General features: G+C 32.6%; 1 pseudogene; it reads left to right on the top strand.

Moving 5' to 3' along the window:
- Positions 1 to 3,078: 3,078 nt before the first annotated feature.
- Positions 3,079 to 5,161, top strand: LOC145072857 (peptide-N4-(N-acetyl-beta-glucosaminyl)asparagine amidase A pseudogene; annotated as a pseudogene).
- The last annotated feature ends 748 nt before the right edge of the window (positions 5,162 to 5,909 follow it).

Here is a 5,909-nt window from a genome sequence, read left to right as displayed (position 1 = left end):
CTCTTCTTAATGTTAATATAGAGATGATTTTAAAATAAAGATTCCATCAACCAACGGTAACGATAAAATAATTTGAACTACTTAATTAGGGATCTTTATTTTGCCAATGTGGAATCAATAACCTTTGTTGCTATGAATCAATGAACTTTGTAGGCAAATAAATTGTTTTGCATCTATAATAAAAACATTTAAATAGGAAAAATGACTCGTAAAATATTTATCATAAGATGAAAAAAATAAAATGTGGATATTTGATTTATTTTATCCTCAAAATCTCGTGAGATGATATGACGTTTTGGTAATTATGTGCGAGATTTTGGTATATTCCGAAAAATGTTAAATGTTTTAAGGGTATCAATGAGAAAAAAGGAACTAAACGGGTGTGTAACATCCCCCCTCCCCCCCCCCCCCCCCCCCCTATTTTTCTCTCTATGCTACTTGTTCCCAACTATGGTTGAGTTTTTATTTTTTTCACTCCAACTTTGTTGTTTGGTAATACTTTTTTTTCTTTGAAAAAAAGAAATTTTAAAAAAACTAAAGTTCTTAACTTTTAAATCTCTACAAAATGAGTGTAATCATGAAAATTTGAAAAAAAATATTTTTTATTTTTCAATTTTTATAAAAAACCCTGAATTTTTTTTTTTTCCAAAAATTATGAAAATTTAAGTATTACTTCTACTTATTATACATATATAAGAATATATATGGAAACTCGAAAGACGAAGTCTCACGGTCCTCCATAGAGAAAGATCCATTATATAATAAATTGTTACAATCACATATAATAATCTCTCAAGCTTTCCTAAAATACAACTAAACTCTTCCAAAGTGTTAACTAACACTTTCTACACTTTTATACACTCTAAAAGAAGATAAGAAAGAAATAACCAAACACTTCAAATGTAAGTTGGTTGGGGTGCTTTGAAGCCAAAACATTAGACTTCTTTTATAAACTTGAAGTCCACCAAAGTTTCATCCGTTATTTCATATAGCAAAAAACTTGGTGCATTTTCTTGGGTTTTTATGCGGTTGCAATGTGGGTTTTTAACCGCATACATTTGGTGTGCTTTTACGCCACCATTGATTTTTAATGCCTTAAAACCGTTTGTAAGCAAACCACCGAAAACCTATAGTTAAAATAAAAAACAAGCAACAACAAGTATGATTAAATCGTAAAGTTGAGTATTTATAAAAAAGAATCCTAATAAAATACGAAATTAAAAGAGGGCATCCCAAAATAGCATCCCAAAATAAGGTTACCACAAAATAGATTGTAGCTTCTTTTCCTCGTAGGTCTTTGTTACCACTTTTAACAAAATTTCTTATATATGAGACGAAGTTATAAACCATGTAATGTGGTGCAATGTGGTATGGACAACTTTAAAACATAAAAAGAAGATATATCCGTAATCCAAATTCATAAGCTTAACCATTTAGTTATTATAAAACTTAAAAAAAAAGTTATGGTATAAAACCATCAACATCAGTACAATGTTAACATTCTTTCAATTGTTACATGTCAACTTTTAGTGTTTCTCTCCATATCAATGCAATGTTAGTTATGTCAAAAGTAGTCTCAACTGAAAGATCAATAATTGACATATCAATTAATAGTAGAGGTATAAAGGAGTCGAGCCAACTCGTGAGATACTCGAGACCGATTCGAAAAATACGAAATCGACGTTGTTTAAATCGAGTCGAGCTCGACCTACTCGAGTAGATTATGGAGCTGAGCTTGATTATAGAAATACTCGGCTCATGAAACTCACGAGCTGAATCGAATATTGTTATGTTTATAATTTTATCCTTTGCTTCTTCATATTTACATATTATAGAGTCGAGCTCAGTTATGCTCACGAACTTTCATTCTACTTCTGTTGTAATTTGATGTGATTTTATTTTTAAAGAGTTAATGTGGTTGAGCTGAGCCGAGCTCAAGCTGAAGCTTGATAATAAGGTTCGAGTCAAGTTCGAACCAGGTTTCAAGCTTGAATTTTTCAGACGAATTGAGGTTCGAGCTTGACAATGTTCAACTCGACTCGGCTCGATTACACCCCTTGTTAAAAGAATGTAATAATTAATTTTAGTCATCTAGAATTTAAAACGACACTAAAGTGTAAGAACTTATTACAATACCAAACCTAATCAACATATTATGGATTACAAAATACATTATAACATCAAGCGTTTCCAAACACCAAAGAGAAATTATTATTACTACGATGGGAGAACTAATTGAAGATCTTCGACTAATACAATATTCTTTGGCTTCATCCATTTTCATTTAAGTTTCAAAGCTTCAAGCTTATCATAAATACTGGATAACATCTTCTCAAAATAAATTTCTAAATATATCTTTTTAAAATTTGATCATTTACAGTCCTCTAATTTCTTATGGATTTTGATCATATGAATTTTATACAACTTACATGGTAATATTCAAGGTCCACACAATCAAAATAATCGCAATAATCAACTAATACTACCAAATAACGTAAAACACTTAACAATAAAATGACACAAAAGACAAACATTATTACCATTGAGTAATCAGAAGTCATAAATCTTTTACCAAAGTTTACGTCGGCCTACAATTTCTTAGTCTTCCTATTTAGCACACGATCATAACGTACGTTTCTACTTCAGTCGTAATACCAAATATAATTACTAGTGTTGCGATTAGAATACGATGACATTTTAAATTGAAAACCATATGATCTTGATTTAGGATACAAGAAAAAACTGCAATCATGATTTAGAAAACTAAAGACGAAAGGCTCTTAATCTAGGTTACAAAACATTAGGCTATATACGACATAATATATTAATAAAGCTCATGTGTTCATTTTGCCACATTAGATCCGATATTACATGATATAAATCATATAAACTAATGGCTAAATCATTATATATCACAAAATTTAAATTGTAATTTGACTCGATGATTTAAAATTGAGGAACTAAATGCCAATTTTATCATCCATCTTTAAAATAAGTACTAAATTATCTGCCGATCCTAATCTTTAACAAACTAATTTTTTTTTATAATTTTCCCTCCAAAATCTCATATCTCAACGACACTCCTACCGATCTTCACAAGAATCACACATTCTCAACCACCATCATCACCATTCTCATGGATTTCACCTACCTTCCTTTCATCCTCCTCTTCTGCCTCCTCTCTTTCTCCATAATCTCGGCTGCCAATCCCATTCCAAAAGCCGTAATTTTCCAGCAACACCTCACCTCCGAACCCACCACCACCAACACTAACGGCATCCCACCCACCACTTACTTTGAAGTAACGAAACCAATCCAACTCCCAAACACAAAACCCTACTCAACCCTTCTTCTACAACATGATTTCGGAAACAGTTATGGCATCCCACCAGCTTCCGCCCAATATACCCGACCCTCAAATTGCCCATCAACTGATTTTGCTAAAATTGTTCTCGAGTGGAATGCTACATGTAAAGGTCGTCAACTCGATAGGATTATTGGGATTTGGCTCAGCGGCGTTGAACTGTTCAGAAGCTGCACAGCTCAACCTAGAGCTAGAGGGATTTTTTGGACTGTGAAGAAGGACATTACTAGGTATTATTCATTGCTTATGTCCAGTCAAACACAAACCCTCGCTGTTTATTTGGGAAATAAGCTTGATAGTAATTCAAATGGTGTATACCATGTGAATGTTAGTATTCATTATTATCCCCCTGAGAAGAAAACCAAAACCAAAACCAACATAGAAACAACAACTCTACATGTTAATTCAGATCATGTGTATAAGGAATGGGCTGATTTGATTATACCCATTTCACAAAACTTACCATTGGACGATGCATTATGGTTCAAAATCTATAATTCAAATGACGTAAAGACAAAACAGTTTGCGATTCCCCCAAATGCATATAGGGCTGTTCTTGAAGTGTATGTCTCGGTTGATGAAGCCGATGTGTTGTGGCCTAGAAATCTCCCTAATGACTATATTTCTTCTAATAATTTAACTGGGCGACCTGGTAATGGACCTTTTAGGGAGGTTGTTGTAAGTTTAGATGGAAAAATAGTTGGTGCAGTTTGGCCTTTTACTGAAGTTTTCAGAAAAGCTATTAATCCGTACCTATGGGGACAAATTAGTGCGATTGGATCATTCGATCTCCCTTCGTATGATATTGAAATCACTCCGCTTCTTGGATCACTTTTAAATGGAAAATTGCATGATTTTGCATTCAGTGTTACAAATGGTTTAAATGTTTGGTTAATTGATGCAAATTTACATGTATGGTTGGATGCAAAGAGTGAAAAGACAAAAGGGATGCTTTTGAATCAAACCATCTCTCCACTTCATGAATCTTTGAAGTCCAATTTCATGGGTCTTAATGGGACATTCGTTACTAGTGTCCAGAGGTCAATAAAGTCAAGCGGATGGGTAGAATCGTCATTTGGGAAGATAGTAACTGAGTCAACTCAGGATTTCAATTTGAGTAACATCATGGTGATGGGGCATGAGGGGGGTTCACAAACTGTGAACCAAACAATCGAGTTTAACGATAGTGTGGATTCGAAGGTGGCATCTTCTGTTCATAACACTAAATCTTTAAAATCTTTTTATTTTTATTTATACACAGATGCAATGGACAAAGTAGATGGAACCGACGAGGAGGAAGAGAATGTTACTTTGGGTTTCAATGAGAAAAAGATCGATAATTTCGGTTCTAAATCTTCATCAACTGTTCTTGAAAACTTACAAAGCGGTCAAGGTTCGATGATTTTGAGGAATAATGTAATGACTACTGGTATGGGGAATAGCCAACGAAACTATAGTTATAGTGATGATAAATTATGCTTTTTTAGGAACATAAGTCGCGCAAGTTACACAATTATTTATGATAAAGAGGGTGATACATGCACTAAACCGAAAAAATCAAGATTCGATTTTCAATGGGTAAAAGTTGGCATTTTCCTGCTTGAAATTTTTTTCTAGCATCGGATCATCATGCAATTTAAAGGGTATCATCACAATTAATATCATGGGATGGGGTTTTTGGTTTATTTGTATTGTTTCCTTGTTGTGATATGTTGTGTAATAATTAGATTTATGCAATTACTACCTCTTATGCAAATCCCCACATCCATGCATACATAATGAAAATGGTTCCATCTACATCAGTCTTAAATTAGATAAAAAAATAAACACTAGCTTGCTCATATGATATTGGTCCAAATTCATTTCCTTTAATAATTTTTAATCATCTTTTATATTTTAGAACAATTTTAACTAAAAAAGTATTAGATTGACATTATTACCCCTATTCAACGCCTACACCATCACTACATATTCACCTTCTAGCTAGCATCCTAATTGATCGGTATATCTCATCTTATCAAACAAGCTGCCATCATAATTTGTGCACTCCTCATCACCAATATTTCTAGCATCTCATGTTGTTAAACAATTTATGTAGCTATGATTTTTTTCCTCAAAACTTAAATAACCAATATTGGATTTGGAGTTGATATAATCCGATTGACCTCAAAACGTTAAGAGTGCGTTTTGTTGTGGGAAATTTTCTAGCTTTTTAGGAAAAACTTCCAATAAAAACAAAAATTTTGAAAATGTGTTCGGTTCGTTCAGTTTTCCAATGTTTTCTAAGAAAATGAAAATTTTTAGTTTTCTAAATTGTATGTAATATACAGAAGCGAGTTTTACACTTTTCCAAAGTTTTTTGAATTTCTAAGATGAAAATGAAAACTCCACACATTCCAACCAAACATGTTTTTTTCTAATTTTTTTTTTTAAATTGAAAATGAACAATCAACTTTATTTTCTGGAAAGATTTGCTAAGAAAATAAAAATAGTTTTCCATAACAAAACGCACCCTAAGGTTTTGGGCGCCAAATTCCAAGAATCC

Source organism: Lactuca serriola, chromosome 9 (assembly GCF_051521515.1).
Source record: "Lactuca serriola cultivar US96UC23 chromosome 9, Lser_US96UC23_V15, whole genome shotgun sequence".
In the NCBI taxonomy this organism is placed as follows: domain Eukaryota; kingdom Viridiplantae; phylum Streptophyta; class Magnoliopsida; order Asterales; family Asteraceae; genus Lactuca; species Lactuca serriola.
Note: the sequence above shows the minus strand (reverse complement) of the source record. Positions and strands in the feature narration are given on the sequence as shown.